The following is a 25,637-nucleotide window of genomic DNA, read 5'->3' as shown; positions in this document are numbered from 1 at the left end:
TGGAGCCTGTTTCGAATTCTGTGTCTTCCTCTCTCTGCCCCTCCCCCGTTTGCACTCTCTCTCTCTCTGTCTCTCAAAACTGAATAAACATTAAAAAATGATTAAGAATATGGACTCTACAGCGAGTTCCACCACTCCCTAGCTCTCCATACCTCAGTTTCTTTATCTGCATGTGGGGAAAATAACAGTACCATTCTCATCCATCCCTTGTTAAGAGATTCCAGAATGCACATGAAAAACTAGCTATTATCATGAGCCATGCATGACACTAAGCACTTTACTTCCCAGAGAGGCACTCGGTTACTCCAGAGAAGAGTGGGAGCTACCGGAACTCTGGACTATGAACTGCCAAGGTCCAGTCCTGATCGCCAGGTTCCTGGCACACAGTTCACATGTGTACAAAACACTTCCACGTGACTAACCATCACGCAATGCTTGACCCAGGGACGTCAGAGAGGCGCCCACCGCCATCAGTTACCGTCACTAGCCTCTGTCTTTGCAGGCCAAGGGTTGGTGCAGCGGAGTGAACTGTGGCTGGAGTGAGGAGCTCTGGGCTCCGGCTGTCCGTGTGTGATGTGAGGGGAGTGTTTACCCTTGCTGGGTGGAAACAGATGATTTCTAATGTGCCTCCGTAGCCTTCTTTTCTACTCCAAGTATTGGTGATATACACTTTATTTCTTCCAAGAACTCCCCACTTTATTGGCTTAATATAGTAAAGCGAAAACCACTTTAAAAGACACTACTTACAAGTCATAGGGGAAATTAGGAATGAGAAAATTGAGATGGGCAAACAGAGGAGACTGTAATAGAAGGAATCTGAGCTCGAGAGCCAAGACCAACCATGTGACCTTGGACAGGTTAGTTCACCTGTTTTGATTTGTTTTCTCTTGGGTTTACGGCTGAAAGAAGACAAGTAGAAAGCGGAGGTCACAATGGTAAATCATCTGTTTATGAGCAGCAGGCCCACGCAGAAAGGACAGAAGAGCTTGCCCCGCACAGTGAGTACCTGCCTCCAGCGTGGTGCCAGGAGGAGAGCTTTCAGATACCAGGCTCTTTGCAGCAGAAGCAGCAGAGAGCTTGTTTCCAGATGCTGCCAGCAGCTGAGTAGGCTTTTGTGTCCCGGCGTTGGCTAAGTGACTCCTTGAGTGCCTCTCATCTCGTTTTGGGGAACTTGTTAAGCTCCTATGAAATGCTGCTGGGACGTAGACCCTCCGAAGTAGCTGTGATTTCTGAGATGCAGAATGGACTTGATGCATGAGGTGTCAGGACCTTGAGTGCAGTTGAGCCCTGATACGAACAGCCACCAGGCACAGAGATGGACACCAGGCACAGAGATGGGACACCAGGCACAGAGATGGGACACCAGGCACAGAGGTGGACACCAGGCAGAGAGACAATGGACGCCAGGCACAGAGATGATGGACACCAGGCGCAGAGATGAACACCAGGCACAAAAATGGGACACCAGCCCCAAACCCTCCTCACTGCAGGTTGAGGATATTCTTACCCTGTGAAACAGCCTAAGAACAGCTTTTCCCCAAAAGGAAGGATGGGGAGGTGTGGGAAAGGAAGAACCCTAAACAGAAAGCTACAATGAGATTTGATCTCACTGGGTGGAATCAGACAATTCCCAGGGTCTCCCATACTCTTCTCTGCTATGTATCGGGGGTGATAGGTAAAGGCATCATCGGGGTCCAAGGTGCGAATACCTTCTCCTAGGAAGCTTTTTATAATAACTGCTAAACACAATACAACAGGCCCCAAAAGGAGTCACTTGTGCTAAGCCGAAACCGTCACTCAGTTTCAGCTCTTCCAGAAATGGAATCTTAAACCAGTCAACCAGGAATCACCTGGTCAGCACTAGTTAGGTAATCTGCCTGAGGGACCCCTGCCATCCTCTAAAGGAAAGTGACCTTGCCACAACCACTCTGCCCTTTTTCTTTTTCTTCTTTTTTTTTTCTTTTTTTTTTGTCTTTGTTCCCACTCCCTTCTGCCTGTAAGTCTTTTCATTCTGTATTGCTCCTCGGAGCTCCTTTCTATCTGCTAGATTCATGCTGCCCAGTTCATGAATCATTGCATAAGGCCAGTAAGATCTTTAAAATGTACTCAGTTGAATTTTGTCTTTTAACATAACAATCTCTTATGTTTAAGTGGCACTTTCATAGAATGCTGGCACACAATTTCTCATCTGATCCTCCAACCAATAGTGAAGGGTAGAGAGTAGTGGACCAGAAATCTCCTAATCCAGGTATGGAGACGAAGCCATTGAGATGCTGTACAGCCAAACAGCTTAATCATAATCCCACAGTTGGTCAGTATGAAGTCGACTTGGATCCAGGTCCCAAATCCATCATTATTTCTATTTTGGAATTAACTCAGCGGTGCTATAGTGGAGAGCCAGTGCTCCAGGGGTATTTTACTGTTGCGTGCATGTCCCAGAAGGGGGCACTGCAGAGCAGCAGAGAAGCCAGGCTAGTGCTTGGGGTCTGCAGGCCAGCAGCCACGATGGCACTGGCTGAAGGAGGTAGCTGCCCAGGACCTAGACAAACCTGCCATCAGCCTGTCCTTCTCAACTCTGTAGTAGCCCATCAGAAGCACCCTCAGACAGGAGAGGCAGAGGTAAAGGGAGTCTGTGGTAAAGCAGGGTGGGGGGGGGGGTGCTCACAAGGACCCCGCTTGTGCTTTCCTGCCCCTTTTCTGCAGTCGGACTTGCATATGCATGTGTGGTATGGTTGGCATGTTTACTTTTTTGAAACCTAAAGCACTAAAATGAGGCTCTATTAATCATCCTGACAAGGCTGGAGGTGAGGTAGGGGTAGCTACTATCAGCAGGGCTCCCTGAGCAGCCTCCTCCAAGGCCTCACACAGACCTGGGGGGCGGGGGGAGGGGACCCCACCAGTGCCCCTCAGACCTCCCGTTCCAGCTGGCCCAGATGGGGCAAGAGAGCCCTGCTTTCACTTGGAGCTTAAACAGCAGAGGACATAGGTTATATATTTTAAAATGCAACCAGAGATAATTAATGTCCTAAAGAGGAAAAAAAAGTCAACACGAGGGAAGTTAAATTCTTAAGGCAAATAGTACGAAACTGACAGGAGTGACTGTAGCTTCTGAGTGTCTGTTACACAGAAAAAGAGTCTGACAATTGCAGTGGCTGCAGACTTCCTTTAGAAGGTGCATTAGCAGGCACTCCTGCTGTGGGGCATCCGCTTTCATTATTATTTTGATGATTCTTTACTAGATGCATTTGATTGCTTAATGTAATTCAACTAACAAGGAATTCTCAGATTCCTCTGAAAGGAGAAAACACAGAAACGTTGCAAAGGTATAAAACTTTGTATAAATTGTTTACAAAAGGGTTTTTGAGGCTGGTTGCTGGTTATCATCACCACCCCGCCCTCCCCCTAACCCCCACCCAACCCCCACCCCGACGCAGCCCACACCACACCGAGCACTGTTCTGGGAGATATTTGCCAGCTCTTGAGAACACAAACCTTGGGACCAGACTGCTTGGGTTTCAAACCTGACTCCTCCTCCCAGCTGTGAGACCTTGGGCAAGTTACCAAACCTCTCTGGTGCCTGTTTCCTCCCCACTAATGTGGAGATAATGGTGCCTACCTCATGGGGTTATTAGGAGGATTAGATGGATTCATACATGTAAAGCACTTAAAACAGTATCTGGCACACAGCCAGAATCATCTCTCCGAATTAACTGCTTCCCGCAGCTCTCTGGGCATTTTGAGGTTCTGATGCGGTTAACATGTCATCTGGGGCAAGTTTGCCAATTTCCCTAGTTTCATGTGTATGTTTTGAAGGAGTAAAGTATCATTTTAGGTAAGTTTTCTTTGAAGAGCTATCCTATGAGAATCATTTGCAGTATGGTCATAGGGAGGGGTGAGAGTTTGGAGGGTGCCAGACAGGGAGGACTCCCAAACAGAGCGGTTGGCACTGAGGAGGCAAAGCAGATGGAGAATTCCAGCCTTTGCCATCCACAGTGTTATAAGTGGAAAGATCCGTGGGGATACCTGCAAGTCTTTTACTATTTTGACCCCGACTAACCACACAGAAATTGATGTGTTCTTTGCAGATTGGATGAAGAACCACCAAACGCCAAAGGGAAAGTAAAAACCCCATGGCAGGATGCCTTTTGTCAAGTGAGCCCACATTCTTATTTGATGTGTCACCTGAGAAATGCCTCCTACTTCTCTTCAATTTATTATGTACATAAGACAAATCACAAGATGTAACCTGTCACAAATGCCAGAATTAAAGCTGCCAATACACACGTCACCAGTAATTACCTTTGCAGCTTACAGCTTCAGTTCCACATTCTCCCACAGACACTACAGCTCTGAATGTACTTCCAAGTCCTAGCTGGAGCACCATTCAGAGCTCCATGGAACCGGAAACCTGGAGAACAACTTGCAGGACCCTGGGGAACAGCAAGGGGGGGAGGTGGTGGGGGGTGGTTAATGCAGCCCTCCTGTGTTGCAGAACCCCTGCTTTCAGGGACCTGTGGGGTCATTTCCCACTGATCCTGCAATTTGCTTTGTAATTGAGTTGTTTCAGAGAACTGTTTTTCCACCTCAAATACGCAGGCTTCAGCCTAAATATGATCCACGTGTAAAGTTTTACTATATAAGTCACCTTTAACGATCTGCTATCTAGAAACTGCCTCTTGCAAGTTCTCGGGAGAATAACAATTTCAAGAAAGATGGATAAGACATCATAAAAGCACATCATCAGAAGCAGTGCCCTCAATCCCACTTAGAAACGTTGATTTGGCATCCATCCTTTCCATTTTAACTGATTAAAGCAGTTTACTGTCTGGCTCTCATGCAACATTAACCAAACCAAGAATGAGAAGGAGGGTATTTTACATACACAGTGCCTGCAGGGCTACAGAATTCCAGTGACCTGAGGTATAGAAGGCTCCTTGCTGAAAGCAGATGAAATCATCCTGCATTCTGCCTTTCGTTATTCTCCAAAGGCATCACAGTCCGGAGTCCTTTCATATGCTCTCAGACCTATACATTAATACTAATATTCAGGTTAAACAGGAACACAAACACGCCAACCTTTCTCAAAAGATGCCAATAATCTTTCAATATACACAGGGCTCCACTGCATTAAAGAATGCCAGTGTGCTAACATATTGTTAGAGTAAGTGCCTTACTTGGGCAAGAAGAAATTCAGAAATCCAGCTATGACACTGGTCTATTGAGCTGTAACTCGATCTTACCTTAAAAAAAGTTTAAGATACTTATTTATATCAGTTGCCATCTTTTCACTGCTTAAGGAACAAATGCCAGGTTTTCTTGGTTCCTCGATAAAAAATAAAAATGGGGGGGGGGGGGGCGCCTGGGTGAGCGACCGACTTCAGCTCAGGTCATGATCTTGCAGTTTGTGGGTTCGAGCTCTGTGTCGGGCTCTGTGCTGACAGCTCAGAGCCTGGAGCCTGCTTCAGATTCTGTGTCTCCTTCTCTCTCTCAAAAATAAATAAATGTAAAAAATAAAATAAAATAAATGAATAAATAAAATAGGTATTTGAGCAAAATCAGAGGCAAAAACGTCAGTGCTGACTTTACTCATGCTTTGGGTCTGAGCGGCTGTTCGCTGAAATGTTCTTTTGAGGCCAAAAAATGGTTCCTCCTAACACTGGCATTGAGGCCTTAGGTGAGAATACCTTTAGGACGACTCACAAAAGAAAAAAAACAGACCAGACAAAGTTTAACTCAATTTTATTTTCCACTTTTAGTATTTTTCAAATTATACAACATGCAGTCTGCCAGAGTATCCATACATCTTCATTTTAGAACCTGGAGGATAACCAAAGTTTTCCACGGGCCAGGGGAGGGTTACTTCCAGATCTTTTGTTACATGTACTATATTACAGCATCATCACTTGATATAAGCGGCCATTGTCCCCTTCAAACCACCAAAACAATTCTGTCCACAAATTTTTTTAATGAAAGCTACTGTACAGAGACATAAAGCCCAGAGAAAACACATCTGCAGTACACATTACATACTTACACACTAAACATGTACAATCCTACAGGATGCCCTATTCCCCTTGTATCTGCACACAATGAAAATTATTTAAAATTGGTACACGATATGTAAATGTGTAAGCAGACTTCATGGAGCAGTGCTTCTTTCAGCAGTGACCTGGCCCTTATTCAATACTTTTAAACAGTCTAAATTGTTAGTGTTAAATGAAACCATTTTAGGCTACGATGGTTCCTTTAGTTTATGCAAGCTACTCAGGGTGAGACAATGAAGTGAAATCCTCCCCCTGCTCCCTTCCAGGGAAAAACTTCCTTAATATGTCATGTAGCCAGACTCTCAATGTCTCCTGCCCTGCTAAAAAAAATACACTTCAAAGAGGGGACTGTCAAGACTTTTATTTGCTTTCAGTTATTCCTCTAGGAAAAGAGAACTGATAATTCTCCCATGAGTCTTGGGGATGGCTTGGTCTGGCCTTGGACAGAAATGTCCCTTCTTCATGTGAAATTAGGGCATCATAAAGTCACTAGATGCTACGTTCCAGACAAACATTTTTCTTCATTTATCCCAATATTACTATGAATTCTAATTTTTTGTAATCATGGTACTATTTCCTTTAAAAGTCTGAATCCACATTTACTCTCCCTACTACCTGCCATTCAAACAAACCAACCGTACAGCTTTTGAAGAGATGAGGCATTTGTACAGAATTGTCTAGTAAATGATCAAAACACATTTGGCATTAATATATTTTAGTCTCCACCTATAAATCTTTTTAAGTCTTAAAAGCACTTTATGAATTGATAATACAGTCAATGAAGGAACATACTATGTTACAAGAATGCAATTGGTAAGTTAAATGCGACCACAAATCTTGATATCCCAACCAACATTTCTCTAATTTAACAATCCACCATCCTGCAGGTAGAGATTATTTGTATAAACCATCTGGCTATTCCCTTATAGCATCAAAAAGTAAACTTTCAAGAAGTAGCATGAAATATAAAATTATTCACAGAGGAGAAACACACACATTCTCTCTCTTTCTCTCTCTAGCAAAAAGCAGCATACAACCAAAAATATAATCATAGGCGCAGCCATTCAGAAGTGTGGTTTTTATATTTAGAGTACAAATGGAAAGGAGTAATAACCTTAAAAACCAAGGAAAATTGCATCAATGTGGCTTTTTAAAAAAGTGGCCTACAGAGAATATGGTCCTGATATTAGTTTATTATACGAAGTGATATTTAGGGATCCACTTGAATATACTGTGTTCCCCGATAATCTGCCTATCTTTTAGTCACAGTGTGGGAAAGTTAGCTTAGAGGTCCCGTAAAGATTGAAGCTAGGTGAACTGACTGGCTGATCAGCAAGTAGCAGAATTATCTTTGAGAGACATCAAAGCCAACTTTCTCTGTGAATAAAAGTGGTGTGAATTTTGTCAATCCCTTGTGGAGATCAAGAAATATGGAACTACAAGTGAAACACGTAGTTCTTTTTGAAACACGAAAGGACCAAGCGATTCTTGAGAAATAGAAAAGGGGTAACCACAGAAAAGTTACTTTGGAAAGAATCTAAAATAATCTATTAACAAGAGAGCCCCCAGAAAGAATTACTGACCTTTGTCCAATTTCCAAACATAAAGTAATACAGTTGTATGATAGACAGTAGGGTCACTCAACTACTAATTGGCAATCCTTTCCAAGACCAATGCTTCAGCCTCTAAAATCAGAGCCAAACATATTAATGGCAAGATTATAATCTATGGCATATGTTATTACCTGATAAGGTTTGCAAATGCTGCCCTACAAAGCCCCTTCTATCAGACTGTAAATAGCCATTGAGCATGTATAGCAGGCAAGTTACTGGCAATATAAGAAAATCAAAAGAAGAATTTTTAAAATGTAAATGAATGCAAAATTGTCATTTTTATGAAATAAATACTTCAGTAGAATTTGTCTTCTTCTTTCTCCTTAGTCCCCTCCCCCCCCAAAAAAAACCAAAACACATAAACAAAGTGCAACATTTAACAAATAAATTAAGTCAAAGCAGCTTTGCTGTGTTAGGGAAATTTTACACAAGAAAAGTCTGGAAGTTAATTCACAGTCCTCAGTGCTTTACACACACACACACACACACACACACACACTTCAACTACGACTCACACAGCAAAGAGAAAACTCCATGTCTACCCGGCCTACATTTCATTCCTGTGGTGACAGCAGCAGGGACAGTGCCAGCTTCCTCATCGTGGGCAGGCACAGAGATAGGATGGATGCTTTCACTGAGATTAGTCTGGTCGTCACTGACTTACCCTCCAATTTGTCAAAACTAGTAGCAGCACACAAGACCAAGTTAATTGAACCTTTGTCAGCTTCCCTGAAGACTTTACTACTTGGAAATCAATCATTCTAAAATCCACAACTGGAAGTAAGAGTTGATTCAGCTTTAAATTCATGTGTTAAATAAACCAATAGTTAAATGTAAAAAAAAAAAAAAAAAATCCATCCATACCGAGTTCTTCTAATTCTGCTTAAGAAGATGAAATCTATCAATTTGAAGCCACAGAACAAACTCAAAAAAACAATCTGCAATGAAGGGTTAACATAACAACTTACAGCAACTTATTCACAGGCACAAATATTTGTCAATTACTCCCCTGCCGGAGGGCTTCCTTTTTCAACTGTGGGAATGAATGATCCTGGATTTCATCAGCAGTACCCCCTCAAGGCTTAAGATGGTTCCCTACAGGAAGAAGCCATCCCCAGTGCGAGCTCCAGTAGGGTCAGGGAGGAGGAAGCGAGGAGGCGGCCACCCCATTTCCAATCACCCAACTTTGCAGCATTTTCAACACTCCTGAAGAAAGGATGTTCAAAGTGGGCTGGCTGAGACTAGTCGCTGCAGGTTCACTAGCAAGCAGCTCAGGTGAATTTTATGACTTTTCACATTTACATAGATGTGTTTGAATGAACAAATTCTACATTGCTACTGTCAGATTGTTTTTCTGCCTTGAAGAAATTTGTTTTGCATTTTAACAGGTGCCCTACTAAAAGTGTATTTCACAGATCCAAAGATGTGACCGGGATATTCAAAATGCTTCTTTGGGGTAATTTGTTTCGGAAAAGTGTTCAGAATGAAAATTTTGAACCTTATAGCAGCACTTTTTTTGTTGTTGTTCCCTAAAAATATAAAGTAATATGTTTATTTTACAGGAGACCAGACAGGTGCAGTGGAGCGTGATTCCCCGCCTCCAGGGCACTTGGATGTTCCCCCCAAGGAATGGCATGGAGGGCGTTTGCTGGGACTGTGCACTATGGAGAGAGGAGGCTCCAGGGACTGCCCAGAGACCACCCAGCACCCCGAAGCCGAGTCCTGGCAATGGTTCCCAGGGGTAAGTGGATCTTCTGTTAGTGTCCCCTTCAGATTTCTCAGGAAAAGTCCAAGCACACACCTCTACACACAGAAATTCTACACAGCTCAAATATCTGAAACTGGTGTACTGCAGACGGCTGGGGTAAACAAATGTAAAAGAAAATGGAAATTTTGTGTAGGAGGGAAAAAATATATATATAGGAATTGGTGATTAATGTAGTCCTTGACATGCTGCGTGGAGAGCCGTATCTGTTGAAAAAGAACAAGAGAGAGAACATAGGCGTTAGGGAACACAGTGGAAATACACTCCTCAAAAAATGTTTTCATATTTAGAATATCTAGAGTATTTAGATATTTAGATGAATATTCTAGATATTCAGACCTGAGCTGTCCAATATAAATACCATGTGAGCCACATATTTAATTTTAAATTTTCAAGTGGCTCCATTAAAAAGCGGGAAGAAAGAAGTCAAATGAGTTTTAATAATATAGTTCATTTAACCCAATAAATTCAATACATTGTCATTTCAACGTGTAATCATTATTACAGGTTGAGCTATCTTACATTACAATATCACTATTGAGATACTTCAATTTTTTTCCCACAGTGTTTGCAATGTGGTGTATATTTTGCATTTTGACCACATCTCAGTTTGGACTTGGCCACATTTCAAGTCTCAGTGGCCACATGTGGCTAGTGGCTAGTGTATCAGACAGCACAGCTCCTATTTACTGCTTTTGATTTAAGCATTTAGCCCTGACCACAGTCTCTTCCAAAAGTCCCGTATCTATTGGCACTGGTGATAGAGGAACAGAATGCATTTTCTCATTCCTATGGAGTACTCAAACACCTTTGCACTTGCCAGCACTTGGGATTTTGAGGCAGCTCAGACATGACCCCTAACCCAGGCTCTCTCAAGAAACAGATTCCCAGTCCTGCCTGAAAGGTAGGTTTTGCCTCCCTGGGCTGAGGAAGTTACTCGGAGGAGACATCCCCTTTGATTTTGCCCACCAGAGGTCCATCTGGTCATGCTCAGGTCTCCAGGATAAAAGTCTGGGCTAAGTCCTGACTCAGAGGCCAGCCCCAAGTGGCCTCTGTCACCTTTGGACCAACTCTAATAAAGTCAACTTTCAGGAAGAAAGCAAAGGGTTCAGCTTCTTCCCACCAGCTGGAAGCCGTGGGTCTGCCAGTCATCTTCCTATGGGTTTTGTGCAGAGCTCAAGGTGCTTGTGGGATGGGGAGGGGGTGACAGCAGCGATAAGTAGAGCCTCGTCCTGGAGAAACAGGGAATTGCCTGGCACGGAAATATGACACACATAAGAAAAACCCACGTGTCCATCTGGTTTTAAAAGGAACTCCATAACCTGACACATCGCGCTGTTTTTCCCTCTAGAAGAAGGCTTACATCCAACTTTAGTGCTCAACTGTGCTAAACATCTCAGATTCCTGCTACAGCGCTCTCTCCCTCTCTAGTTTTTTTCTCTTCACTCTCCTGACTCCTGTGTTATAATATTGTAAGTAACCTCACATATTTTGCATAAATAAGCAGGATGTAAATTATAAATAAACAGTAAAAATTCAGCATGTGTAAAGGGATTATAAAAAAGGTAGGAGCAAAGTGGGTAGGCGGGAGGGAAGAGGAGAAAAAAGACAGAAATTGTGTAGGAGAAAAGAGACAGACACAAAAAATAGAAAGCTCATTTGGTAGCTACCATCTCTTGCTCCAATGGTGTAACTCCACAGGTAGAAATCTGCTCCATTAAAAATGGCTTCAAGAACCCTACATGATAATATTCATGTCCTGTTTAGAAGTTACAGAGAAAGATTTGTCTCTGGGAAGAGCATCTTGAATGTTTAGCCTTTCCGGTAAGATTTTGTGCTTATTATTAGGACAAGAGATGAAGACTCTAGAAGCCTGGTCATAGTTGTCACTTTAAGTCAGTTTGAGTGAAAACCAATAGGCTCTTGGATGCTTTTGGAAGACCACCACCTGGAGGCAGGGAGGTAGGAGCACACGCCTTAAATTGTAGGGTTAGGGTTTAACGTGAGGATTGCTGCCAACCTTGTTGACAGAGCCTAGGATTAAAGACACACGCTTGGTGGGGTGGCCTCTGAAATGCCAGGGGACCACGGCCTTTCATTCAAACCCCCCACCCTTGCATGGGCAAGACTCAGCAAGTTCTGGCCAGCAGTACGTTAGAAACAGGGGGCCACAAAGGAGACCCAACCTGCTTAGTCACCTCAAGGCGGGTGAGAAGCCGGAGACGTGACAGGCTGTGGAAAGGAAAAACACAGGAACACCCCCAATAAAGAAAGGGTCCTTTACCATGGAGAGGTCATTCTGCATTCTGAAATAAAGATCTTTACAGCCCATCTGCCAAAGCAGTCTTTCCAGCAAGCCCAAGAAAAAAGGATTCCCAAACATCCCCCAACGATCTGAATGCTTATCTGTTCTGATAAATCCAGAGCGGGGGGACATGGATAGAATTTATAAAAGTAAATGGGTTGGCCCCTGGAGAAACCATTTCTGACTTCCGATGGCAGAGAGCAGCCACCCAGCGAGGCTGGCAAATCTGGAGAACATTTAACACCCAGTTCTGTGGACCCTCTTGGATGGCTCAGAGTTGTTCCTCACTCAGCTGCAAGCACGGTACTGGCTGAAGTGACTTGCTACGAGGCTGTCCCTGGGCCTCTGCCAAACTGGAGATGGAAATTCAGAGTGGCAATGTGTGACCAGACTTAGAAGGAAATAAAATCGCCTTTCTTTAGAAGGGGTGGGGAGGCTGAAGAAAGAAGCTAATTATACAAGAGTTTTGCAAGAACGTATTTTGAGATCTTTCCCCCCAACTTTAGCTTTTGCAATTGCTTGCAAGTGGATTTATGCTTAATCCAAACAGTACATAGTTTTATCTTCTCTTTTGCCTTTCTACAGTTCAATCCCCACATTATAAGAATTACCAATGGAACTTCACGTACCACTGCTGAATAGAAGTGGGTTTATCTCACAGGAGCAGTAGTGCAATCTGCTGTGGAGGGAGCATAGCTCTTCCTTCCGGCTCCTCCGTGGTTGCTTCCTTTGAGCTCACAGTGCTGGTTTCTAAGTCCTGTGCCATAGGGCCGTCTGCAGTCACTTCTGGCCTCTCTCCCCGAGTCCCACTCTGTTGATACTCTCAGGCCTGTCCCCACATCCACCACAACACTGGCCCTAGTTCTTGCCACACAGCATTCCATTCCCTTCCACTCCTTCCACTAGGGCCTTCCACTCCTCTTTCACATCACTCATTCAACACCCAGCGAACCCTGGGTGAAGAAGGTGCTATGATCATAACTTCTCCATGCCCAAGAATCCTGCCTGGAGTGACAAGGCTGGGCTTTTTTAATTCAACTAAAATAAACACACTGCACGGACAGAATGCAGGAGCAGAAAGGGGAATCCAGTGCTGTCCATTAAGCCAAATGTTAAACAGATTTGCAAAACTGCAAAGCAATGCCATTCTGCTGTTTTTGTTTTGGAAAATAATTACTTTTCATTAAAAGTGGCATTTTGGTTGACAGTAGTGATATCTAAAATTTTTGTTTCAATTTATATCAATAGTATAAAACATATCAAGAGACATACCCCAGGAATGTAGAAGCTTTTTGATGTCAATACTTTTTAAGACTATAAAGGGTCCCAAGGCCAGGAACTTTGAAAACTGCTACACAGCCGATCGGACTTCTTGGTCCAGGATCCACAACTGACAAGATGTGTGATCCTGACAGTTCAGGATCTCTGTAGAAGATAGGATGGCCCTGGACGAGATAATGTCAACACGTGCCCGTTCTGTGCCAGGCCCCCACCCGAGTTCTCTGTGTATAGTAATGCATTTAATCCCCATAGCCACCCTGTAGGTCAACATAGTCATGTGGCACATTTCACAGAGGGCAGGGAGGCACAGACGGATGCAGTAACTTACCTAGTACACGGCCAGGCTGGGATTCAACCCCAGGCAGCTGGGCTTCATATCCTGAAGCCACAATCACCCAGCTTCGTACCCCGCCTGAAGCAGAGTCCCCCGCTGCAGGTACATTCTTGTGACTCAATCACTTAGTTACTAGGGTTTTCCAACAGCAGTAGCAAGTTGAACAGCCCAGTGGCTCAGAGGTAGACCACATGTGTGGCTGACTTAAGGATCCCACATGACCTGCTGTAAAGGAGGCTCCCTGACTGATGTTGTTGGAGAAGTAAATAAAGTATGCCAAAATGGCCAACAGGACTAACACAGACTCCGGTCTCTAGCTTAGAGACCCCTCCTCCGGGTTCTTCTTCTTTTGTTTGCTGTGCACGCAAAAACCCCCACAGAAATGGAGGCTGTCGGCTATAAATTACCCTCCCCACTTGCATTCCAGGCTCAGACCTGTGGAGAAACAGTCTCCTCTGAGCCCACCAGTGTTAAATAAATCTCCAATCCACCAAGATCTCCCAGTGCTGCTTGGTTTTTCCGCCAGCATTCCAGTCTGGTTCTGTAACATACTTGGTTCCCTGACCGGGAAACCCAACCGTGCTGGCTCATTGTTGCCACCTGTTTGGGAAAACAGCGAGGCGGTGATGGAGTGAGGGATCCCAAGGGAGAAGGTGCGCCCTGACTGAATTTCGGCAGTCTCCTCAGTTGCCTCGGGCTGGCCCCACTCCGTTGTTCCCACCAGACTCAGACCTGGTAGATGAGGACCTGGACCCGACATCGGAACCGGTAAGGCCGGGGCCCCAAAGAAGTCAGGCCCACCCAAAAGGGTGGAAGGGGGACCTGATCAATCCTTGGAAGTCTTAACAGGTCTCACAGGTAGAGAATTTTTGCAGGAGGGAATGTAATAGACTCTGGTGTCTGTGTGTGTGTGTGTGTGTGTGTGTGTGAATGTGTGGCTCAGCCAGGCTTGCCAGTCGAGTTCGAGTTTGTGGCTCCACGGACAGGCACCCTTAAGGTCCCCAAGAGTCTACGGAGTCTAAATGCGCTCTCCTGTGCGTGGTGAGCGTATAAGGTCCAGGGCGGTATTGGCTCAGATTCCAACTGCAAGTCACAAAGCTGAGTCCGCTACAGCCAAACCTCACCTAAAGTTTCCCTCAGGAATGCGACCAGAGAGAAGTATCTGATTGGTCCTCTCATCTGAGGGGATACCCTCCCTTTGTCTTTGCAACACCGAATACGAGAAAGAAATTAATAATGGGAACAAAACAGAGTAAGCCTACGATTTTAGAGGTCATGCTCAAAAATTTTAAAAAGGGATTTTCAGGCGATTATGGGGTGCAAATGACACCCAGGAAGTTAAGGACCTTTTGTGAACTAGAATGGCCCATATTCAATGTAGGATGGCCCCCTGAAGGGACATTGGATGCTCAAATAATGCAGCGGGTTTGGCTAATAGTCACTGGGAACCCAGGCTACCCTGATCAATTTCCATACATCGACTCCTGGCTTGAAATTGCCCGAGGAAATCCCCCGCCTTGGGGGTGATTCATCGTTAGCAAACAGAGCCAGGCAAAGGTTTTAGCCACTTTACCTGGAGGCTCACCCAGGGAGCCAAAGAAGCGACCCACCGCTCCTCTAATATTCAAAGGAGACGAAGTAGCCGCCGAGGAAGATATTGTCTTTCCACCTCCTTATGACTCGCCAAGCTCCCTCCCCCCTCCCCCTGAGCCTGAAACTCCTCCCCCATCTGTCTCTCCACCAGGGCCACAGTCACCACGCCACCGCCACCGAAGTCACTGCCACCGCAGTCACCGTCACAACCACCACAGTCACCACAGCAGTGGCACCACCCATCTCCCCGTCCCTCTCGGACCCGGAGAACCCTCCCCCACAAGGGCCAGCAGCCAGACTGCACCCCAGACCCAGACCTAACGCTCTCCAAATGCCTGTAAGGGAGACATGAGAGCCTGAAAGACAGAATGAGGATGGAATAGTCCAGCCGAGCCGTTCCATGATGTATTATCAACCTTTCTCCACAACCGACCTCCTCAACTGGAAACACAACACTCCATCATACTCTGAAAAGCCACAAGCAATGGTCAACTTGATGGAGTCCCTCTTCCAGACCCACTGACCGACTTGGGAAGACTGTCAACAGTTACTCCGTATTCTGCTTAATACAGAAGAAAGAAGGATAAGAGAAACACGAGAGTACCTAGAAGATCATGCACCTCCAGGGATTAATGACCCTGCTGTCTGGGCTCAAGCTGCTGCACCTGAAGAACGCCCAACAAGGGATTTCACCACAGAAGAAGGACAGGCCCACATCTGATGATACCAGGAAGCCCTCCTCTGGGGAGCCTTAGCTGGAGCCAGAAAGCCCATGAACAAGACTAAAATATCATCAGTCAGGCAGCACCCTGGGGAGTCTCCCGGAGACTACTATGAAAGATTATGTAAAGCATACCGTGTATATACCCTGTTTGACCCCGAGGCACCAGAAAGTCAACAGATGGTAAATACCTCTTTTGTGGCACAGGCTGCCCCAGACATCAGAAGAAAACTCCAGAAGTTGGAGGGCTTTGTTGGGATGAATATCACTCAGCTGATAGAGGTCGCCAATAAAGTTTTCATGAACCGAGAAGTTGCAGCCAAAAGAGAAGCAGAGAGAAGACTAAAAAAGAAGGCCACCCTTCTCACAGCACTAAAAGAAACAGACGCTGCAAAGATGGGAAGACCCCAACCACCCAAAGGGGGGAAGGCCAGAGCCCCCTTAGCAAGGAACCATTGTGCATACTGCAAAGAGAAGGGACACTGAAGAATGAATGTCCAAATCGGAAGGGGCCCTCAAAACCCAGCCATATCGGGAAGAACCTCGAGGCGAGAACCTTGTTGGTCTGGCTGGGGTAGAATCGGACTGAGGGGGACTGGGCTCTTTCTCTCTTGGCCCCTATGAGCCCACGATCGAAATGAAGGTAGGGGCCGAACAATAACTTTCATGGTTGACACTGGGGCTGAATACTCCGTTGTTACTTCCCCAGTGGCACCCTTAAGCCAAAAGACGGCAATCATACTTGGGGCTACTGGGACACGGGCGATGCAACAGCCCTTCTGTCAAGCTCAACAATGTGAACTTGGGGGTCACAAGGTCCGGCATGAATTCCTCTACTTACCCGACTGCCCAATTCCTCTCCTGAGCCGGGATCTGCTCTCCAAACTTGGGGCCCAGATAACTTTTGAACCCACTGGACACACTAGCCTCCAATTAAACCCAAGGCAGAAGAAAACCCTGGTCTTGGCGATTACCCTGCCAAGGGAAGAAGAATGGAGACTCTTCTGCACCCAGGCCTTACCCTGTAGCCCCTCAGAATTCAGGCTTACATTCCCCTCTATATGGGCTGAAGATAACCCACCTGGACTAGCTTGGAGTCGGGCCCCCATCATTGTTGACCTGATTCCTGGAGCCCAACCTCAGAGACAAAGGCAGTACCCCCTTCCACTCGAGGCTAGAATGGGTATACAAGAGCACCTGACCAAACTCAGAGAAGCAGGTATCCTAACTGATTGCCAATCAGCTTGGAATACCCCATTCTTGCCAGCCAAGAAGCCAGGAGGAGGATACTGACCAGTACAGGATTTGAGGGCCATTAACAATGTGACTGTTTCCTTACACCCAGTGGTTCTAAACCCATATACTCTCCTCAGCCAAATTCCGGGGTCAGCCAGATGGTTTATATGCCTCGACCTAAAGGATGCTTTCTTCTGCCTCTGCCTGGCTCCTCAAAGTCAACCATTGTTTGCCTTTGAATGGACTGAGCCCGTTACAGGGTGCCAGATGCAGCTGACCATACGACTTCCCCAAGGTTTCAAGAACTCACCCACTCTTTTTGGGGAAGCAGTAGCTGCAGACCTCGCCAACTTTCCGAGGGAAACCACAGGGTGTGTCCTCCTCCAATATGTAAACGACCTCCTCCTTGCCAGGGACACCCAAGAAGACTGTAAGAAAGGTACCAAGGCCCTCCCCTCCTGCAGCTCCTGTCCTACTCGGGGTATGGGACCTCTTGGAAGAAGGCACAGATTTGTCAGCAGCAGGTGCGATACTTAGGCTTCTTCTTCACAAAAGGAAAAAGAGAACTAGGCCCGGAAAGGAAGAAAGTTATCACCATACTGCCACAGCCCCAAACAAAACAAGGCTTGCATGAATTTTTAGGGGCCACAGGGTTCTGTCGCATTTGGATTCCTGGATTCTCAGCCATAGCGAGGCCCCTCTATGACTGTTGAGAGGGCCAGACCGGAGCCCCTCGCAGGGGCTGAGGAGGCAAGGGCCGCTTTCACAGAAATAAAGTTGGCTCTGGGATGAGCCCCAGCCCTGGATTTGCCTGACACAGAAAGGCCCTTTAACCTCTTGGTACAGAAAAGGACAAAATAGCCCTTGGAGTGCTCACTCAGAGTATGGGGCCTTGGCAATGGCCAGTGGCCTACCTGTCAAAAACACTTGATCCTGTGGCTGCAGAACGGCCACTGGGCCTTAGAGCGCTGGCAGCCACAGTCCTGCTCATCAAGGAGGCAGACAAACTCACGCTGGGACAAACACCTAATGTTAAGGTCCCACATGTGGTCATGTGAGCACCCAAGGATATCGTTTCCTCTCCACTGTTCGGCTGACATAATACCAAGGCGTTCTCTATGAAAACCCAAGGGTCACTCTCGAAACAGTAAGAACACTAAACCCAGCCACCTTCCTTCCCACGGAGGAGGGAGGACCCAACCATGACTCTTCCGAAGCAGTGGATGAAGTCTATGCCAACCTCCCAGACCTCCAAGACCAGGCTATAACAAGCCCGGAGATCACCCTGTTCAGCGATGGGAGCATCTATTTACAAGAGGGCAGCCGAAGAGCAGGATATGCGGTAACCACAACCACCGAAGTTCTGGAAGCCAAGGCCTTGCCCGAAGGATGGTCAGCACAATGGGCTGAACTGTATGCCTTAACCTGAGGCCTCATCCTTAGCAAAGGTAAATAAGTTAACATCTACTCTGATTCCTGGTATGCCTTCACTACTGTGCATGTACACGGGGCCATCTATAAAGAAAGAGGCCTCCTTACTGCTGCAGGGAAAACTATCAAAACCAAGGAAGAAATACTAGAGCTTCTTGAGGCTGTATGGCTGCCAGACAAGGTGGCTATCCTACACTGTAAGGGACATCTGAAAGGAGATGACCCCGTAACTCAAGGAAATCGCCTGGCTGACAAAACAGCCAGAGTGGCCGCCTGTGGTGACCCAGGCAAAGCTCCTACCTACACTATGACTCTTGCGCCCCAGAGGGAATCCTCCCCGCCCCTGTACACAAACCAAGAAAGAAGTTGGGCCTCGACAGAAGGGGGCACACCAAGCAAAGAGGGATGGTGGGTCATGCCAAATGGGCACATCTTTGTCCCGTTGTCTATGGGAAAACACTAGTGAAGAAGTATCACCAACTCACGCACCTAGGGAAAACTGCACTAGAGGCCCTCCTCAAAAAGAACTACTGTATCAGCCAGCTGCCGCCATTATGCCCAGCTGTCGGTGAACAATGTGTAACATGTGCCAAAAACAATGCTTGGTCTACCCCACGGCCCCCTCCTGGCAGGCAAAGGATGGGGGCCGCCCCTTTTGAAGACTTGGAGGTGGAATTTACTGACATACAACCAAATAAAGGGTTCAAGTACCTTCTTGTAATAATCTGCACACATTCGGGATGGGTCGAAACATTCTCCACCAGAACGGAATGAAGTCGTGAGGTGGCCAAAGCCCTTCTACGGGAGATTGTGCCTCAGTTTGGTCCACCCTTAACCATACACAGTGATAACAGACCTGCATTTGTGGCAGACATTATACAAACCCTGACAAAGTGCCTTGACATTACCTGGAAACTGCACACTGCTTACCGACCCCAGAGCTCAGGGAACGTAGAGCGGATGAATCGCACCCTCAAGGAAACCCTGGCTAAGTTCCACCAAGAGACTAATCTCCCATGTCCAGATTTACTACTGCTGGCCCTCCTGTGTGCCCGATGCATGCCTGGAGCACTAGGATTCTCCCCTTTTGAGTTATTATATAGGCGCCCCCCCACCACCCCCCACCATGTTCAGGAAAACTCCCAGGAGACCTACACCAGATTGGAGACAAAGGAATAAGAGAACAGCTCCAGACCTTGGGGGCAGTCCTAAACAAGTTACAAAGATACACCACAGAGAGGGCCCCAATTTCCTTAGGGACCCCCGTTCACCCCTTTCAGCCAGGAGACTCTGTGTGGGTCAAAGATTGGAAGAGGGAACCTCTTAGACCATGGTGGACTGGGCCTCATACTGTTATTCTAACAACTCCTACGCCCTTAAAGTTTCAGGTATCACCCCCATGGGTCCATCACTCCAGAGTTAAGAAGGCCAACTCAGAAGAACCCACAATCTGGCGAAGTGATCCAGATCTAGTCAACCCGCTTAAACTGACCCTCAAAAGGGAAACTGGCCCCTGAGACCTCCAGCCCTGCTCCAGCCACACCCTGGAAGCTGGCTGACCTGCGCATGGCAGAAGCCTGAGGAATCAACGTGTGAACCTAGCCTAGGGGTTTGGATGCAACTCTGCCAGCCCTTGCCCCTTCCTGGTGCCATAGCCCTGATTTTACTTCTTACTGTTGGGCTGACAGAGACTGCACCAACAAGCTGGACATGGGACAAAAGATGCATGCTGGGTCTCACATACCTCCTCTGGACGGGAGGATTATTAAGTATTGCCTGTATATTATGATAACCTCTCTCACCCTCACAATGGCCGCTTACCCACTTTGCCCCCAGGATTGTTATATGACAATAAGGGGGTCAAGGGCGTTCAGTGCCTTCACCTCCCTCCACAAAGATTGCTACAAGGGAAAAACACCCATTCTGTCAGTCCCTCGGTGCCCCAAGGGCTAAGAATTGGACCATAGAGATAACCCAAAATGTCAGGACCCCATGTCACAACAAGGGCCTCCAGAGAGGGAAGCGAGCTTGCTACACTTACCTTCCTCAATGGGGGATCTTGGATGGGGAGGGGTGCAAGACAGGGCCCTTCAAAAAGCTATAAAGGATACCCAGGATAGGGTAATACAAGCCATAAAGGCAACCGCCCCCCCCCCCCCCCCCCCCCCCCCCCCCCCCCCCCCCCCCCCCCCCCCCCCCCCCCCGGGCAGCCTACCAAGGTTGAACCTTTCAGCCTTGAATCAGATGCTTAGCAATTCCCCACTCCAGCCTTGGGCCAACACTACACTACAAGTCCTCCATAAAATAGATAATCACACCCAAACCTGCTGGATGTGCTTGCCCCTCAGCAGTAGGGCTTACTTAGCCATTCCTATCCCTTTGTTCTGGGAAGCTCCTGAAAATCTCAAAACCAACACTTCTGTCTTAATTGGACCCCTGGCCACTGGGGTCCCTCTCACTAATGCTGACAATCTAATCTGTACGTCCCTGAAGGTATGAATGCTACCACTCTATGCAGAAGAAATATAACCTTAAAGAAGAATGCAACCCTGTGTTCAACCCCTGGGGTGTTCTGTGTTCTAATTTGGCCTACCGATGCTTAGAGGCCAACTGGACTCAGATATGTTATTCTGTCTTCCTAACCCCAGAGATATCCGTGTACACTGAAGATCAGCTCCTAACAAACTTTAGCCCCAAGTCCCGGACTAAACAGGCAATCCTGCTACCCGTTCTGATAGGAGCAGGAATTGCGACAGGAATAGGAACCGGAATAGGGGGCATAGGCTCATCTGTAGGACTATACCATAGACTATCTCAAGAGCTAAATGAAAACATGGAACGGGTGGCAGATTCTCTGGTAACCTTACAAAACCAAATAAACTCTCTGGCGGCAGTGACCCTCCAACATAGTTGAGCCCTCAACCTCCTCACTTTAGAAAAAGGAGGGTCAGGGTGCCTGGGTGGCGCAGTCGGTTAAGCATCCGACTTCAGCCAGGTCACGATCTCGCGGTCCGGGAGTTCGAGCCCCGCGTCAGGCTCTGGGCTGATGGCTCAGAGCCTGGAGCCTGCTTCGGATTCTGTGTCTCCCTCTCTCTCTGCCCCTCCCCCGTTCATGCTCTGTCTCTCTCTGTCCCAAAAATAAATAAACGTTGAAAAAAAAAAAAAAGAAAAAAGAAAAAGGAGGGTCTTGCATCTTTCTGGGGGAGGAATGTTGCTATTTCATAAACCAGTCAAGAATAGTTACAACTAAGATTAAGGAACTCAAGGAAAGAATTCAATGTAGACAACAGGAAAGTATCAATCAATGGAAAGGATGGGATCTCACAGATTGGGCACCCTGGCTTTCTGCCCTGGCGGGGCCCCTCCTCTCCATAATTTTACTTGTATCCATCGGCCCTTGTATACTGAATGCTGTGGTACGTTTTATTGAAAACACTGTTGCTCGCCAAACTACTGCACATATCTTAGCCCTCCGAGAGTATCAACCTGTAAAACTGAAAGGTGATGCCTACTAAAAGTTTTTTTTTTTTTAAGGCATCAAAGTGGGGGGGAAGAATGTTGGAGAAGTAAATAAAGTACACCAAAGATGGCCAACGGGGCTGAAACAGACTCTGGTCTCTAGCTTAGAGACCCCTCCTCTGGGTTCTTCTTCCTTTCTTTGCTATGCGCTCGAAAACCCCCACAGATATGGAAGCTGACAACTGTAAATTACCCTCCCCACTTGCATTCGGCGCTCAGACCTTTGGAGAATCAGTCTCCTCTGAGCCCATCGGTGTAAAATAAATCTCCAATCCACCAAGATCTCCGAGTGCTGCTTGGTTTTACCTCCAGTGTTCCAGCCTGGTTCCGTAACGATTTCACCACTTCAGGGGGTTAAATTTGGTAAAGCAAATTCTCACCTACCCTCTATGTACAGAGTGAACTCATTTCTGCTATGAGCACGAGTCAACTTATACATTTTAAGTACATTTTTTATTTGTGATTAAATGGACATAAAAACCAGGAGAATGGTCAAAGTAGACCCCGTCACTGATGCCAGATGGGATGGATCCAGTTATTCAGGACAGAGAGAAGAGTAACAAGCAGGAAAGACAGTGATTTAGAAAAGCAAACAGAGGATAAATGAAGTGCCAGCTTGGGAAGCTCAGCCTGAACCTCAGGATAAATTAAGGACCAAACAATAAGGGCCTTTTTGTTCTGCAAGTCAAACGCTCAGAAAGAAAACTATTCCGCCTGAGGTGGAGTGAGGAAAACAATGAAGGGAGAGAGCAGGGTGGGGGGTTGAGAGAAGGTGGAATTTCTTAGATCAAAGATAGAGGCCCAAGTGGACCCAAAGTTCAGGGCTTTAGCTGAGGGTAGTAAATGTGGGGAAATGGCCGGGGACATTCAGAGGCAAATAAATCTGAGGTTTAAGTGCTAAGCTAAAAAATACTGGACTTCCTGTCTCTAATGTACACGTGGAATTTGCCCTTTTGGGTGTAGCTTACTGTGACAAGACTTCTTAGACTAGAACATTATTGATGCTTTCCAGATGTCCGGGCCAAGCCTGAAGGTCCCTAAAAGTGTCAGGCATGCAGGCAACATAGGGTCCAGGATGTCAGGCCCTCAGTCACAGATGACCATTATGGCAACAAAAGGGGACAGTTGTGAAAGCCTGTAGATCTGTGTTAGGTGTCCGCTTCCAGCCCACAAACACTTAAGAGTTAAAGATACTGTTTTTTACTAACAACGAACAAATATATTCACAATGAACCTCCTGAAGTAGTAAAACCTGAAGAAGACAGAGCCATCCCATAGTGACTGTCACTGACCCAGGGAATGTCACACAAATCAGAGATACAGAGGCCGTAACAGAACACCTGGTCTGCTTTGATGGTTCCATTTGCCAGGTGGCCCTGCTAGAAATCACAGTCCTGCTTTTCCAGCGCTGTTTTCTTTATGCCTCAAAACACGAAATCACAGTCTGAAAACACAGAACTGCTTCTTCTTCTTTTCTTTTTTTAATGTTTATTTTTGAGAGAGAGAGAAACAGAGTGTGAGCTGGCAAGGGGTAGAGAGAGAGGGAGACACAGAATCGGAAGCGGGCTCCAGGCTGTCAGCACAGAGCCCAACGTGGGACTCGAACTCGCAAACTGTGACACCATGACCTGAGCTGAAGTCGGATGCTTAACCAACTGAGCCACTCAGGCGCCTGGAACTGCTTCTTCTGAGAACCCTAGTGGGTCCCTATTGCTGTACCATTGTGATTTTACCAAATATTTTATCAAAGCTTATCAAAACTTTATTAAATAGGCTACAGTTTCTAGACTTAATATATATGGTTTTTAATAAAAGTACAGTCCTCAAAATATCAGAGTCTTCATCTACATCAGCAAAGTGAGGTGCATCCTGGGTCTGTGGTTCATTTCACAATTATTTTCTTTCTTTCTTTTTTTTTTTTAATGATTTTCAATTTCACCTTTATTTATTTTTGTTTGTTTGTTTTGAGAGAGAATGCGTGTCAGCCAGGGACAGGGGCAGAAAGGGGAGAGAGAGAGAAAAAAATTTTTTTAAGTTTATTTATTTATTCTGAGAGAGACAGAAAGCTAGCAGGATGGGCAGAGAGAGAGGGAGAGAGAGAATCCCAAGCAGGCTGAGCTGTCAGTGCTCAGAGCTGATGTGGGGCCTTGATCAACAACTGTGAGATCACAACCTGATCCAAGAGTCGGACACTTAACCAACCGAGCCACCTGGCTACCCCAGAGAGAGAGAGAATCTTAAGCCCAACTCAGGCTCACTCCTCGGACCCTGGGATCACGACCTAGGCTGAAATCAAGAGTTGGATGCTCAGCTGACTGAGCCACCCAGGTGCCCCTCACAATGTTTTCAATTTTACATTTTCCTTGCCACAAAAATCTGAAGCATCAATATGTGCATATTCTAAATTCTCTAGCTGACTACCTTGCAACCAAACATTCCTGCGTACCTTCAGCCCCACATGCATTTTCTGCTACGACCAGACCAAGCGGGGGCTACTCCTTATCACTTAAATAGCCTCTGGCTAAAGCTGGACCCAGGACAATAATGAGTTCCAGCCACTAGAAGGTGAATTGGCTGGAAGGTATGCAGTGATTCTGCAGTGATTTTCTTTTCTTTTCTCTTTTTCTTTTCTTTCTTTCTTTCTGACTTTATTTATTTACTTATTGTAAGTTTATTTATTTATTTATTTTGAGAGAGAGTGCAAGCTTCAGCCAGGTACGGGCAGAGAGAAAGAACCCAAGCAGGCTCCATGCCTTCAGCGCAGAGCCTGAGACGGGGCTTAAACTCCAGAGCCGTGAGATCATGACCTGAGCGGAAATCCAGAGTCAGGTGCTTAACCAACTGAGCCACCCAAGTGTCCCAAGACTTTATTTTTAAGTAATCTCTATACCCAATGTGGGGCTTGAACTTACAACCCCAAGATCAAGAGTCACATGCTCTACCAACTGAGCCAGCAGGCACCCCTCTACAGTGGTGTTAGCACAGAAAGGGGGTAAAAGAAGTGAGTCATGTCATGACACACGGAAGTAACTTGGACAAGCCAAACTCCTCTGGAAGCAATGCATACCAGAGTCGCATTGCACCCAGCTCTTTATTTTCAGCAAAAGACCATCTTTCATTGCATTATGTTAAGGCTGGTGATTTGGATTTTTGATCTGTGCTTCATTTCAATCTAACTCCTAAATCTGTTTTGACTTGATAGCTGCATAAGACTAAGTACAAGAGTATATACTGTTTTAAATTTGCTAATACTTAACTATAATAAAACAACTTAAACTCTGGCAAATATGTGAGAACTTTATCCCCTTAAAAGTACTCTATTTGCTATTCAAATCTGAGAAATAGTGGTCTTAATATAGGAAAGGGAAAGGAAGACCATTTTGCCTGGAAGCCTTTTAGAAAAGGGCCAAGGTATCAGCAGTGCCCCACTGGCGCCATCTGGTGGACACATTGGAACAAGCGCCCAATGGCTTGGCAAAGCACTGCCAGGAAAGGAAGCCCAATCCAGGACGCTCGGAACTAAGGAGCTGGACAAGTATTTAAAAGGTGTCCACATTAAGTGTGGGCCATGCATAAACACTCAGGACTGCCTCAGAAGTCTATTTCACACCTTATCTCTTCTCCCGCCCACAACCCCATTTCCCTGCCTCCCTCAGCTGATAACCTGGCTTCCTGTGAGAGAAAGCAGGCAGAGATGAGACCCATTCCACATCCCTGCCACCCCACTACCACCTACCAGCAACTGTCCTTTCTACTCTGCCTTCTCATCACCTCCACCTATGCTCCGGATGGCAG

At 46.3% G+C, this 25,637-nt stretch overlaps 1 protein-coding gene across 1 annotated transcript in view; it reads right to left on the bottom strand.

Annotated features, from left to right (window-relative positions):
- Nucleotides 1–5,723: 5,723 nt before the first annotated feature.
- Nucleotides 5,724–25,637, bottom strand: part of KIF5C (kinesin family member 5C) — a 164,562-nt gene continuing 144,648 nt past the window's right edge. The window contains exon 26 of the mRNA XM_043576656.1: nucleotides 5,724–9,628. The gene's annotated coding sequence lies outside the window, so the exon portion shown is untranslated. The remainder of the gene's footprint in view (nucleotides 9,629–25,637) is intronic.

This window comes from Prionailurus bengalensis, chromosome C1, assembly GCF_016509475.1.
Source record: "Prionailurus bengalensis isolate Pbe53 chromosome C1, Fcat_Pben_1.1_paternal_pri, whole genome shotgun sequence".
Lineage (NCBI taxonomy): Eukaryota > Metazoa > Chordata > Mammalia > Carnivora > Felidae > Prionailurus > Prionailurus bengalensis.
The sequence above is the reverse complement of the archived record's forward strand: the minus strand, read 5'-3'. Positions and strand labels throughout refer to the sequence as shown.